We start from the raw sequence: 14,710 nt of genomic DNA on the forward strand, positions 1-14,710 counted from the left end.
GGGGGGGTCCCGGCATCACCCGGGGGGTGGAGGACACCTGGCTCGTTCCACTCAGGACATGTCCGTGGGGCCAGGGACACGGCGGGAGTCTCACCTGGGGAGGCCTTGCCCGTGGGGGGCAGGGGGCTGTGTGTGTCCCTGGGCGTGGGGCCGGGGGGAGGTGGTCTATGGGGCTGGGTGGGTGGCAGGGGGTGCCCATGGGTCCGAGGTGTGCCGTGTCCACGGGGTGGGGAGGGCTGCGGCTGTGGGGGGGCACCCCGTGCCCGTGGGGCGGGACACGTCGCACCCGCGGGGCCGTGTATGGGCCCAGCGCCCCCCAGGGCGGGCCGGGGTCAGGTCAGAGATTAAAGGTCGGCCTGGCTGCGGGTCAGAAGCGGAGGGTCAGGGCGATGGCAGCCCCCACCCCAGCGCTGAGTCAGGCCCCGCCCCCTCCGCCGGTGGCCAATGAGGGGCCGCTTCGCTTGGGGCCGCCCCGTCCCCGCTGTCATCACACACCCGCACGTGGAGCGGGCGGAGCCAGGGCGGGATCTCGGCGCCGCGTGTCACCACCTCTTCTCCCGCCCATTGGCCGCGCCGCCACGCCGCGCGCCTCGCCCCGCGCCGTGCCCCGCCCAGCGCACCAATCAGCGCGAGGAAGGCGGGCGCGGGGGGCGTGTCCCCGCCGACACCCGGAAGGAGCTGAGGGAGCCGCGCAGCAGTCGGGGCCGAGGCGGCAGCAGTGGCGGAGGGGGCGCTGGTGGGTCTGGCGGGGCCGCGGCGGGCAGGGCCGAGGGGCACACGGAGCGGGACCGGGCACCGGCGGGAGACGGGCCGCCTGTCCGGCGTGGGAGGGGTTAATACGCCCCGTCCCCGCCGCCCCCTCCGGTTCCAGAAGGTTCGGGAGGGGGGGCGATGGGACTGGGGGCTCTGGCCGAGTAGGGCGAGCGGGAGCTGGGGGGGGGGGGGGCCGCGGCGGGGAGCGACCGTGACCAGGTAGTACGTGAGGGGCTGCGACCAAGATGGGGGCTGTGAGCTGGTGGGGGGGCCGTGGCGGGGGGACCGTAGCCGGTAGTTCTGGGACGGGCGCGGGGGCTGTGCCCGGCGGCAGCCGTGGCAGGCGGTGCTGAGGTGGGGTAGCTCCCCGCCAGGGTCGCCGGTGCCCGGCGGGGGAGGGCTGCGCCATCGCGGGGGCTGAGCGCGAGTCTGGCAGGGGAGGGTCTGGCAGAGGCAGCTCTCGGGGGAGCGGGGCGGGGGGACACACGCAGCGGGGCTGTGAGCAGTCGCTGCCCGGGAGGGGCGCGCTGCGGCTGGTGCGGCGGGGCTCTGCCCCCACCCCCGCTCCTGGCCTGCCACCGCAGCCCCGCAGCCAGGAAGCCTGCGCTGCCCCCGGTCTCCCCCGCCGAGGCCACGTCCTCCCCGCCGTGACACGGGCAGGGACAGACTGCCCACGGCCCTGCCGACAGGACGGGGCCTCCACCTCCCCGCGGGCATCGGCTCAAACCCGGCCCCGGCTGGGACCGGCCACCAGCCCCGGCCCCCCGGGACGGCCCGTGCCCGAGGCACCATGGTGCTGGGGCCGCGTCGGAGGCCCGGGGCCGCCGCGCCGTCGCCCGGCCCGCAGCCCGCCCGGGCGGCCAGCGGCGGCTCGGCCCGTGCCTCCTGGGCCGGCACCTGCCCCGTGGGTACCCGGCGGCCGCCAGCGTGGGGCTGCGGGCGCCGCGCCGGGCGGATGTGGCCTGGTGGCCGGCCTGCTGCCCTCTGGTGACCGCCGCCGCCGGCGGAAGGGCCCGGCGGGGGGACATCTGCCCACCCCAGACCCGCCGCCACCGACCTCCCGGGGTTTTCAAGCGGTTCGCTGTGGCCGTGGCGCCCGGTTCCAACAGGAATCACGCCGGCGGTGCTTGGCAGTGCCAGACGTGCTGTTTAGACGGCTGCTGTGTGTTAGGGAAGACGGAGGAGATGGCTGCATGACGGCAGCTGGGGTGGTGGGCTTGCCTGCAGCCCACCTGTAAATGTGATCCTTCGGGTGATGTGTACAAGGGGCATAGACTTAGCTCCCGGGTTTCCAGACTCCTTTTATCCTTTAAGGAAGGAGCGTGGAGTTTGCAGATGCTGTGGAAAGTGTGCGGGAGAGGAATGCCACGCTGCGTCTTGGGGTGTTTTGAAAGTTGCTTTCACTCAGTGCCTTTTAAAAAAGCATTGCACAAGCGAGAATCTGCTTACAGACCTGTCCTCTGCCCGGATTGTGTCGGTCAGTCCTAGCAAAGAGGGGAAGCTGAGACCTTGTGCAGAGTGTAGCAGGACTGAACCCTGACGCAAAGGAGTCTCAGCAAACCGGGTAACACATGTAGAAGGTGAACAAGGTCTGGCAGGTGAAACGTGAGTAACCTCCCAGTGTGATAATACTAGGCTTTTGGCTGGGCTGGGCTTTAGGAAGGGGTTGAGGACCAGGAGAATTAAGTCATCCTTTAAAGTGTCGCCACTGCCTTGTTCCACAGCATCGATTCACATTGTGTGGGTCTCCGCGTGAGCGAGCGGTGGGGACCCTGGTAGGGACTACATGTCCCAGCATGCAGCTCCCTCCACGCAGCCCAGCCGCCCCTCTGGGCATCGTGGCAGGCTGGGATCTGCAGCCTCCTGTCAGCCCTGCCTGTGCTGAGGGCAGGGCAGTGGTGGGAGCAGGGTGGGCAGGGGGGTTTATACGGGGTTTGGATCGCGGTGGGACGCTGCTGCCAGGGTGCTTCTTGCAGAGGAGGCAGCACCTGCTTTTGCCTCATCTGCAGCAGCTGCTCCCGTAATGTTTTGCCAGGTTCCTGCTGACTCCCATGGGATGTGCATGCCTCCCTTCCCATGGACCCTGGAGCGACCAGGATGTGTGAGGACAGCAGAGCCCTCCTGTCATCCCAGCTGTAGAGCTGTGGTCCTGGGCAAGCTGGGCATGTGGAACCACAGTCTAGCCAGCAAGCAGGGCAGGGCTGGGGCCGTTTCAGCTCTGCTACTCACCTGCCTTTTTTCTGTTCCCTGTGTGGAAGGTTTCCTACCTGCTGCCAGGAGGAAAGCTGCTGGGGTCACTGCACTGACTTTGGCAACCCTGTTATTTGGGACACAGCTCACTGAGGGTCTCACCTGCCTTTACAGCAAGCTGGGCAAAGCAGCTCTCGATGCTCTGTTCTCCAGAAACAGACATTAGGGAACAACAGATCATTTTAATTTTATGGGTAGGGATGCTGTTTAACTTCTGGTGGCTTCCTCCAAGGCAGGTGAAGCCCCTAGTCTGTACATCTCCCTCCACTATAGTACTGAGCTTTCCCATCCCCTGTGCCGTCAACAGTTCCAAGTCTTCTGAGCATGCGGAGAAGGAGGAAAGGAAGTTCCCTCCCTGAGGTGAAGGGACCTCTGAGGGCAGAGAATCTGCATTGCTGGTCTTCCTCCTCACTACTACCACTGCTTGCCTTGGTACATTTCTGCACAGCCGTGCTAAGTGGCAGACGCCAGAGACCACAGCATGGTCAGGGTTGGAGGGGACCTCTGGAGGTCGTCTAGTCCAGCCCCCTGCTAAAGCAAGGCACACAGAGTTGCGTCCAGGCAGGTTTTGAATGTCTCGGAGAAGGAGATGCCACAACCTCTCTGGGCAGCCTGTTCCAGGGCTCTGTCACCCTCAAGGTGAAGAAGTTCTTCCCCAGATTCAGATGGAGCTTCCTGTGCTGCAGTTTGTGCCCAGTGCCCCTTGTCCTGTCGCTGGGCACCACTGAGAAGAGCCTGGCCCCATCCTCTGGACATTCACCCTTAAGATACTTGTAGACATTGGTAAGATCCCCTCTCAGCCTTCCCAGGCTAAAGAGGCCCAGCTCCCTCAGCCTTTCCTCACCAGGCAGATGCTCCAGTCCCCTGATGGTCTTTGCAGCCCCCACCGGACCCTCCCCCAGCAGTTCCCAGTCCCCCCTGAACTGGGGAGCCCAGCACTGGGCACAGCACTGCAGGTGGGACCTCACCAGGGCAGAGCAGAGGGGGAGGATCCCCCCTCGACCTGCTGGCCCCGCTCCTCCTCATGCCCCCCAGGGTCCCACTGGCCTGCTTGGCCACCGGGGCACACAGCTGGCCCACGGGCAACTGGCTGCCCACCGGGGCACACAGCTGGCCCGTGGGCAACTGGCTGCCCAGCAGCACTCCCAGGTCCTTCTCCGCAGAGCTGCCCCCCAGCAGGTCACCCCAGCCTGTGCTGGTGCCTGGGGCTGTCCCTCCCCAGGGGCAGGACCTTCCTCACTGCTTCTGAGTCTCAGAGTGGTTCAAGGGGATAGTTATTGATTGGACTCTTCAAAATCAAAGACTCTTTACTCTTCCTGAGTCTTTTACCTGCCCTTACTGCTCCGGGCCTGCCCACACTTTCACCCTGCTAGATTTGGTAGGCACCGTGGTGTGCTGTTTGGAAATGCGCAGTGCCTGGGGGCCGGGATGCTGCCTGGATGCAGAACAAGAAAATGTGTTGTTCATAGATACATGACCACAGATGTGAAAGGAAAAAGTGAAGCTGTACTGGTTAGAGAAGTTGTGTCCTCAGCACACTGTCAATAGAACTGTAATCAAATTATCAGAGGCTCCATGGCTGGAGGAATTAATGAGTCAGGTTTGAAGCAGGACAGGTGTGAAGGGCAATACAGGAGAACACTCAAAGGGAGGCATTTGTACTTTTAACAGATGGCTTGTGGAGGGTGTTGTTGCAGGTTACTTGGCAGTGACAGTCTTCTGTGGGGAGGTTTTGTCTGGTGCCTCTCCACCTCTCATCACTCCCAGGAACTCCCTTCTTCCAGTGGGTTGTGTGGGTCCCTGTATCCCAGTAACACCACTGGGTGTTCCGCTCCTTCCTTCCATCTGCAGTGCCTGGCAACTGCTCTTTGGAGCCTGTTTTCTGACCAGCCCTCTTCCTTTGCTTTTCCAGTTTGCTTTTGCTTATGAGCAGGTGAGCCAGGTGATTATAACCTCTAGAAAACTTGCTCTCACAAAGGTTGAGGTTCGTTTTAAAAACCATTTTCTTTGACTGGGAAATGTCTCTGCAAATCCTTATTCTCTCTTGGCTTTGCCCCTCTCTTTCACAGCCTCCCTTCCTCGGCCTCGTGAATGCCCAGCTGCCAATTAATATGTTTTCCCCCTGTTTCTGTCATTATCTTCAGCTGGTTGTGAATCCTGAATGAAGAGCAGCTGAGCTCACATACTCTGCATTTCAGAGAGCTTTTTCAGGACTGGCCAGTGGTTTGCAGTCATACTTGCCTGTGTTGTGGCCTGGAGAACCCCCCCAGCTAAGCAGCATGATGGTAGAACAATACTTGAATGGGAGGCCCTTAAAGGAGTCCTGTGTGTTGCAAAATGTGCAGTTAGTGATTCAGCTGGAAGTGCTTTTTAGTAACAAATCTGTGTCCCAGGCCAGGGCTGGTGTCAACCCTGTGATTCTTCTTGTTGGAAGTGAATAAAGATGCAAAGCCCTTTATGCAAGAGCTGAGGTGATAATCCAGATCTCCTGGCCTCAGTCCATTTGGGGTAATTGCATTCTTCCTGGGGAGTGTTTTCAACCCATCCCTGTCAGATACGTTGCCATTGCTTCCTGTGCTGCAGCGGTATGTGGGTGGCAGTAACTCAGCTGTGTCCAAAGCAATTCTTGTCACTGTTCAGGCTGAGAGCCTTTTGAACCTTCTGTGAAGGGTAGTGTGGTAGAGCAGGGAATTGGTGGACGGTTATAAGTATATATATATTTACATATACACATGCTACACTTAACTGGGGCTTTTTCTGCTTATAAATTCCCCCAAAACTTAGCCCTAGTGACTAGCTGGTACAGCTCCCAGGTGGGACCTCTCCTGGGACACTGGTGCAGGCTGACCTCCTAACTGTGTAGATGCAGGTGACATTTAAGCACAAACACTCTGGGTGCCTTTGACGTGCGGAATTAGACTCTATAACCCGAAAGTTATAAAGTAGGTATGTTTATTGCGCGCAGATGCACGGGGGATCGCTCCTCCACAAGCGTGCATGCCCGAAGTGACGAACCATCTCACATTTATACAATAAAACAAATGAATATTCAATTGTTACCTAAATCCGCTTACTCTCGCTTTGTATGTTAATTAGCTTATCAGTCCTTTGCCTGGAATGTGGTGGTCTTGCAGGTTTGTAGGTGTTTCATGTCTTTGTGACCATCTGAACTTCTCCAGCAAGAAGACTTAGCACTCCCTTCCTCTAGATAACATTGAAATGTCTCTCATCCTTTTCTCATCCTTTTTATAAATAGCCCCTCTGTTAGAGGAAGAAGGGTAGTGTCTCCTCAAAGCTGTGTGGCTATGTGACCAGACACCACACTCATGACCAGTCACCATACCCACATTCCTTGAGCAGACATACACAATCACAATCGATGTCCATTGTCCCTATTTCAAACTATTTCTCCATATCACCTTCATGACTGTTTTAAGGGCTGGTGCACCAATAAGCTAGTGTGATGGTGCTTCCCCAGATCATGATGTAAAGGCTGTGCTTCTGGGGGACCAGCAGTGTGGCTGCCCACAGTGCTGTGCTCACTGGTGCTGTGGTTGTGGTTGGAGCTGGGTTGTGCCGCCGGTGGTACCACAGGGTGGTTACCCATGTGGGAGGGTAGGCTGGGGATTGGGGACTGCCCCCAAGCAGCTTTTGCTCATCATGCTTTTGGGCAGCGAAAAACCTGGGTCTGGGGAGGCTGATACTGTCCTGGTTTTCAAGATCTGCTGGACACGAGGATCTAGCCCCCACACAGTGTGATCACCAGAAGTCTATAATTACAGCACTGGGAGGGGTCTTGAACAACCTCTTTGTGATGATGTTGGCAGGCCCCTCAGATTTCTATTGAGCAGTTGTCGTTTTCCCCTTTCGCTGTAGCCTGGGAAACACTGCAGCATTGGATTTGGCTTGGCCTGGAGTTGTTGGGAGCAGTATCTCTCCAGCAGTGGAGTTCAGCCCTCCCTGCCCTGGCTTCGTGTCACTGCAGGGTGGTTTAGTGGGTGGCCCATGGGGACCGCAGCCAGAGTCTGTTCTTGCAGATAAACCATATGCCAGCACACGCACTTGAGTACTGGCAAAGCCTGTGTGGTGGAGCAATGCACAGCTGCGCAGGTGCAGAAGAACAAAGTCAAGGGCACAGAAAGGACTTTACTTCCCACTGAAATCTAGGGAAGGGGGACGGTGGCCACATCCTTAGCAGCCCTCTCTGGGGAACCACCCATGCACTCACGTGGAGTCCTGCAGGGAACTGGGGTGGTAACTGGAACCCCAGGAGGGAGTCAGGGCTGCAGCTGAAGGGGTATGGTGGGGTCTTTGAGGTGCTGGGGTGCTTGGGATCTCTCATTTCATGCATAGGCCACTAATGTGCTTGGCTTGGATGAGCAGTTACTGCCTGGCTAGTGTTTGGAAGGTTGTCTTGCATGGGCAAGGTGTTTTGAAGCTGAGCTGAATGTTTATTTGTGCATGTGTCTTTCCAGGTTACCCAAGACAGCCTGAACGAGCAACTCCAAGACTATGCTGCGGATGCGGAGACTGGCGTTTCCCATCTTCTTCAGCCCTACACCATAGTTAGTACCTGCACAATCGTCATTGGTCTCTCTTCCTTCACCAGGGCTGCGTGAAGAAGCAGGGGAACCCCGTGCTCTCCTCTTGGCCCATAGGGACAGCTCTGTAGAGTAGGTGTCACCCAGGTGAGGCTCCCACAGCCCAGGCTTGTTGGGTGCTCCTGGCTCCCACCTGGTTGGCAGTGTGGCAAAGGCAGCCTGGTTGTGTGTGACCAATGCTGTTAAGACCACTGAGCCCTGCACACAATTTTCGGGAGCTCAAGTGCAGTGTGTTTTAAGCCCTCGAGAACCTGTAGTCTGTGCTACTTGCTGCACTTGTCCTTCTGCCTGCCAGCAATATGGAATGGGAACATTTCCCAGCTGCTGGTCTCTGCAGCTTGCTGTCCTTCACCTGAACAAATAGAGCTCACACAGAGCTCATGGGAGATGTGATCCTGCTTTCTATCTGAACCAGTTGAGCTCTTCCTGCATTTTCCCAGGATTTTGTAGCTTGAGGAGGCCCTTGGCTGTGCTGTATGAGGCTTAGAGTGACAGCAAAGTGTTTCAGGAGGACTGGTAGTCTTTGTATTGCCACTGTCAAGAAATGTGAAGAAGGTCAGGCCCTTACTGCTCTGAGGTAAGCTGTCTGGAGCAGGCTGAGGCAGCTTTGGGCTTCCTGCCCCAGCCCTGTGCCTGAATGCTGGTGTGCATGCCTGGGCCCCAGCAGTGCCCGCCCCACCTGCACGGTGTGCTCTCACTGGGAAGGGAGCCCTCATCAACACTGTGCCTCCGAGGGAGACCTGTCAATCCAGAGCTCAGGTACGATTTAGCTCTTTGGAGAGGTTATATGAGGAAGCTGCTGTTTAGGATGCATGGTCACCCAGGGTCTGTGGCTCTTCCCTCCCCATGGAAGTTTGGGGCTAGTCCAGAGGCAGCTGGAGACAGGGACTCAGGCCATCTCATCCTTCAGCCCGATGCTGAAGTGGTAGCCACAACGAGTGAGGCAGGGGTAGATTTACCTGGGAAGTTAAAGGTAAGAAGTAGTCCTTTGCTGGTGTTGGTGTGTGCTGAGGACTCCAACCACCCAACATGGTTGCAGCAGAGCAGCGCCTTTATCCAGCTGAGTTGTGGCAATCACTAGTACCTGCTCCATGCTGGGATCTTATGTGTATCTTAGTGATGGAAAAGAGACATATTATGTGGCTAAGACCAGAGAAAAGGTTTGCCCTTGGTTCTGCTGGAGCTGCATTGCAGATCCAGTCCACCAAGCTCCAGTATCCTCTCAAGGCTCCCCGGCCTTTTGACAAGAGGCATTTTAACACACGGTTTACTGTGTTAGATCCACTGTTCTTCCCCTCCCCTTGCTGACCAAATAGCTTAATATCTCCAGGGACAGTAAATCTCGCAAATATGTGTAATGCAGCAGCTTCTCCCATTACTTGATCATAGCATGAACCTCCTCTCTGGTTTGGATATCATCAAAGCCAGGTGGCATTGGTAAACTTATATTTGGGCTAAATTAATGATGTTAATTCAGTTTAGTGCAGTTGGCTGTAATCTGGAAGCTGGTACAGCTTGCAGGCCCTTGGAGAGACTTGCAGTGCCTCTGTTGAGAACAGGATGAAATGCTTTGCTGGCAAACTTGAAGACTGGGCAAAGTGGAGGTTATGTCTTAGACAAAAAGTGGTCAGCCTAATGTCCTTCAGTCCACTCTTTAGCGTGAGTGGGCTGCCATTGCTTCAGTCTGACCAGCTGATCTAGGAGTAGGTCTTTCCACTGGAAACCCCAAGAAAATGCTGCCCGCCGCTTTCTCCCTTCAAGAGATGGAGCTCTGGGTTCCTTGTGAGTATTGGCACTGGAGTTATGCGAGGAATCCCCTCTTTGCCCTACCATCTCTGCTGCAAGTCGGTCGGGCATTCAAAGATCCTGCTCATGGGAGTGTTGGGACAGCTGGATCCTTGTTCGGTCCTCACTGCTCCCAGGAATGGAGCAGAGGATCATCTGCTGAGGCTAATTTTAGGTCTCTGAACATTGCGGGTTGTCCCTCTGAGCTCCTATTTGTGTGTGATCCTGTGGCTCCCTGCTAAGAGCTATGTGAGAGTCCTGTATCCTCATGTGCAAAGGTTTTGCTGGGGCATAGCATCCCAGGGATTAGGAAGAACTTCGAATTACTCACTTACCTAAAACATCTGAGCCATATCAGATGCATGTGTGACCCCTTTTTTTAGCCCTAGCTCCAAGCACCCTTCGGACTTTGCTTTGTGGGTGCCCATGCATTGCATGGTGGGAAACAGGCCACAGCCTTCCAGCCTTTTCCTGCCAAAAATGCAGCATCCTTCCTGTTCGTAGCAGTCAGTTCCTGTTGTTTCAGATGGGTGCCTGTGGTATAGAAAATGGTCTTCCACGAAACCTCTGGGTGTGGAAATACTCCAAAGTCCGCAGCCAAGTGAGATGGGAGCCCAGCTCTGGGCCTGTCTGTATGGGTGAATGGCTGCTTGTTGTCTGCCACCACCATCCTACAGCACAGCACAGGGTGAGACCTTCTGGCCTCTCCTTTGTCTGTACGCCCAAGACTTGTGGCCTCTCTGCACTTGTTGGTTTCCACCTGCTCAGGTGATTTTTCAGCAGCACTGAACTTAGCACTGAGCTTAGCTAAGTTTCGTGTTGAGGCAAGATGTGGCTCTGCAGTTTTGGCACATCTTTATTTTTAGCCTGTGTAAGGCACGGTTGATGGTATCAGAAGGAAGTTGCGTGATCTCCTGAGCTCTGTGACTCATCCTGGATCAGGACCGAGGCTTTGCTAGCTTCTGCTGTAACCTTCAAGTGATGTAACTGGTTGTGGTGGGCCCTACTAGATCTGGGGAAGGGCAGAATGGGGAGGGAAGCAGAGCTTTTTAGAAGTTCTTTATCTATTCTGTTAAGTCGTTAAATTCATTAATTGAAAGATATTGGCAGGTATCCCACCTGAGTGTGGTTCAGCAGGGTCCTTTGTCTTCCCCTTGTATCTTGTGCCCCTGTGGGAGAGGTGAAGGGGAGAGGAGCTCTGCTTACATGACAGGTTGGGTAACTGCTTAGCAGCACAGTGATGGTAGACAGCAGTTTTTAGGACAGGAAGCAAAGCAGGATCTGCCTCTGGTTCAAGCCACAGTGAGGTTTGGTGCAGAGGAACAGACCTGCTTGAAGTGGAAGTGGCTGGGACTAGAAAGCAGAGACTTAAGAGGTGCCTGCCAGGCTGCAGCAAGTCAAATCTGGGACCCTCATTTCCATCAAACCTGGTACTGCCACAAGGTAGAAAGAGTTCATGGGGCTTTCTGACCTGCCGGCAGCCGTGTTGGGCTGGGCTGGGCTGGACAGGGGCTATGTGTCACCACCACGGAGCGGGCAGCACAGGGCAGGCGTCGATGTTGAAGCATCCCTGCCTGCCACATCATGACGTGGGATGCACCTAGAGGGGCCTCTATACCCCACATCTGGCTGCCTGGCTCTCCCGTGTTGTGCCTTGGCACTGGGCACGGTGGGGTATGGTGCACCAGGTCCAGAGTAGCCTGTGAAGCAGGTGAGGGTGATGGCTTGTGGGAGTGGACATCCACCTCTGTCCCCTTTCCTTCTTCGGGGTAATGAACAGCCCTTCAGGAGCATGTTGAGGCTTCTGGATGTTGTTCAACTGGTTTTGTGTGTGGGACAGCAGGGAGGGAGCAGTGAGGCTTGGGGGAGCAGAGACAAAGGAGGGAGGTAGCGGGGCATGCTTGGGGGAATTGCTATGGCAACTCACTGCTGGCTGCATGCTGCACTGTTGCTTTTCTGCAGTGCATGGTGGAGGAGCAGCCCTCGATGCAGCACCATCCTAGCCATGCCATGGGCTTGGCACTGCTGGGCTCCTACATGACAATCTGGCACCTGAAGCCATTTTCCTTGGGCAGCAGCTTCAGGGTGGGTGGCCGGGGATGTTTTGTCCATCTTCTCCCCTCTTTTGCCTCCCGCTGGGGAATGAGCAGTCAGCTTCTCTTTGCAGACCTGTTCTGTTTGAAGCCTCAAGTTGCAGAGCAGGCTCAGCCTTAGAAAGAAACCAATCTCCTTAGCCCTTCTCACTGTACGACACGAAGAAAGCAAGTTCATTCTGCTGCCCTTGCTTATCCTCAGTTAATCGATGTGAGTGGCTCCAGCCGTGCCTGCATCTTCCCAGGATGCTTAGCCCTGTACTGTGCTTTCTACCTTGCACAGCCAGTTTGCCTTGCTCTGGGATATCTGTACTCTGATGGAGAGCAGATGCTTTAGTAAGCCCTCTGGTATGGTCTGAGACCATCCTCTGGAGCACACAAAAGAGTGGTTAAACATTTCTGAAGCTGTCTTTGGGCAGACCTCTTGCCAGGTGCTATCAGAGAGCTGGCCTCTGTTGCTGAAGGAAGTGGGGAACACCGTGCTCCTTGCTGCGCAGAGAGAATGGGTCAGGAAGCTGGCTCCAGCCATAATGTGAGCATGACTGAGACCTGACCTGTCATCCATGATGTGCCTAAAGTCCTGGATGTGAGCCAGGGGGAAGGGACTGGCTGGCAGCAAGCACAGCTTGCCCATCTCAGTGTGGATGGCTGTGTGAGCTGTAAACTTCTCTCATTACACCTCTCAAAGGTCAGTGCTCTGCTCGCAACAAGCTACAATGCCCTGCCCACATCTCTGCACCCAGCCCAGAATGAGAGGGGAAGGAGCCTGCCCCACCTTCAGAGGATGCTCTGAGGTCAGATGTGTGGGCTTGCCAGGGGGTGGCACACACTGCTGTAGCACCTGTGACTGGATTTCATCTGGCACTAGGATGTTCAAGCAAAACTGGAGCGGCAAGGATGCATGTCTGTGAGCTGCCCAAATGGGTCTGCACTCATAAAAGTCATGATTCTTGCCTGACCTGTGACCCCTTCATCCAGCTCTGAACCAGGGTAAAAAGCCTCAGAAATTCCCCTGAAAATCGTTTCACTATTTCTGATCTGTCATAGTGTCCATTTCCTATTTAGGGTGATTATAAGATCAGTATAGACTGCCCAACACTGTCCAGCTACAGTTCCAGTCATCTTAAAATCCCAAGTAGGCTAGACTTGTTTGCAAAAAGTCCCCTGGACTCCAGACTCTAATGTTCCCAAGGGAGAGCAAGCCAGGAGGTGGAAGCTGGAATGTGGAGCCTTTGGGAAAGCCGCCTGCAGTAGACAGTTTCCTCCCTCCTGCTTCTGACAGGTTCCTTCCCTTTCCAGAGGCCAACAGCTTGCTCTGCACTGGCAGCTGAAGCTTCTTTCCCATGAAGGAAGCTGGGACACTGGTAACTGACACTGAAGGCAACTTCAGATCAGCAGCTCGAGCACTGCTCTTCATGTATGTGTCCTTCAGCACTGTGGTGTGAGAACTGGTGTTACAATATATTACAGGTGTGGGTGATGGCAGACCTTGGTCAGAATCCATTGAGCCAAACTTTAATTCCCTCTGACCCCCCTTTCACAGCCTGTTGTTTCTGATTTTTTCCACTGGACTGAGGCCCCAGGATGTGCTATGGAATATCATGGAGTGGATGCAGAGCCCAGCAGGTAAGGCTCTGGGTTACGTATGGGTGTGTTGGGATGTGAGTTGCCAGGTTCTAGGGCAGAGGGTATTTTCACTTCTGCCATTTGTACAGCACCTTACATGCTGAGATCCTTGCCTAAGACTCAAGCTCCTGGGCGCTGTGACCTGATGAGTTATAACTGTGTCATCTTTGAAGTGCTGCTCCCTCTTTTTCTGTCTTGCCTCTTCATACTACACATTTTTAAGCACAGTGCAAAGGATCAGAAAAGCCCAAAGGCAGTGGGGTCACATACTCTACTCCCAGTTTGGGGAGGAGTTAAGACAGGCAGTGCTGGGAATAAGCATTTAGGGAGAGGCAGCCAAGAGAATTTCCTCCTGGACTGAGCTGTGGTGTTCGAGTTTGGAAAGTACTGTGTGGGTTACGTGCTGCTGGCCTTCGCTGCTGCCATTGCCTTAGGCAAGTCTGGGACAATGCATGCCTGCAAGTCAATTGGCACACCCATCCTGAGAGTGTCACTGAAAAAAAGGCCAGTCTCCTTTCTGGACATCAGGAGCAATCTTAAAGCTGCTGCTGCTGTGGGAGGAGTGCTGGGGATTTCAGCAGAGAGATGATGGATCATTGGGACCAAGAGGAAACTTTGACTCGGTGGGTGTTTCTACCTGCATTCCCTAAATTGTGAGAAGATAGTGAAGCCCAGAAGTGCTGTACAGATTGCCCAGTGGAAGATGCATGAAGAATAGCCTGCAAGAGCCAACTTTTTGCTTCACTCAGACCTGGAGAAAATGCCTGGACTCTGTGCACTGGGGTTTTCTTACTGCCAGTCAGCAGTGCTGTGGCTGTGTGAGGAGCATAGCCTAGACGCGTTAGCACAGTCACTCAAGTCCTTTCTATACCAGTGTTGCATTACTGATGAGATTAGCATAGCTGGGCCGGGTGGACAAAGAGGTAATTCTCAAGGTGCTCTCTGCTGTGGCTGACAGCAAAAGAAAACAGTTATGGCATGAAGTAGCAGGTCAGAGCTTTGCTTTCAATTTATCTTCTAGGAGCGGCAACAGCTAAAGATAAGAGCTTTTTTTGAAGAACTAGAATATTGTCAGGCTTTTTTATCTGGGTTTGGTCTGCCGACCTCTCCCCTGGGCTGGCAGTCTGGGATCTTAAGGTGTTTGCAATGACTTGTCCTAGCCACATGATAAATCTGGCTAGAGAGAATGCAAAAACTGGTGGCATCAGTCTGCCACCGTTCTTGCTGCTGTGCCTGTTTTCTGTAACCAAAGGGCTGTTATGTGGCTTAGATTTGTGAGGAAACAGACTTACATCTCCTCTCTTTCTTCTGTGCAGCTATCTCCCTGGCAGCACAGTTGGAATGATTTATTATAGATTACAGCTCTGTTTAATTCTGTTTCCCTACAAATATCATACTGTTAGAGTAACGGAGCAAAATGCAGTGGTGTTTCCGGAGGAAGGCTGCTATCAGAGGCCACCCCTGTAGCAGAGGCTGGAAGCAAGGAGGAACAGTTTATCAGGAAATGCCTGTGTTCATGTGCTGGTCGCTTTTGGGAAGGAAAAGGCATCTCACCCTTGAAAGCTTCCTCACTACATGACTCCAGACGTTGTTGATGGAGCT

The 14,710-nt window shown here is 55.2% G+C and overlaps 1 protein-coding gene across 4 annotated transcripts in view; it reads left to right on the forward strand.

The window, feature by feature from the left end:
- Positions 1-661: 661 nt before the first annotated feature.
- The window catches only part of FAM214B (family with sequence similarity 214 member B), a 42,043-nt gene continuing 27,994 nt past the window's right edge, over positions 662-14,710 (forward strand). For 3 of the 4 annotated variants that reach the window (XM_037374189.1, XM_037374183.1, XM_037374188.1), the window contains exons 1-2: positions 662-736; positions 7,479-7,568. The gene's annotated coding sequence lies outside the window, so the exon portion shown is untranslated. The other variant, XM_037374187.1, reaches the window with a different exon arrangement.

The sequence above is a fragment of the Falco rusticolus genome, chromosome Z (assembly GCF_015220075.1).
Source record: "Falco rusticolus isolate bFalRus1 chromosome Z, bFalRus1.pri, whole genome shotgun sequence".
NCBI lineage: Eukaryota > Metazoa > Chordata > Aves > Falconiformes > Falconidae > Falco > Falco rusticolus.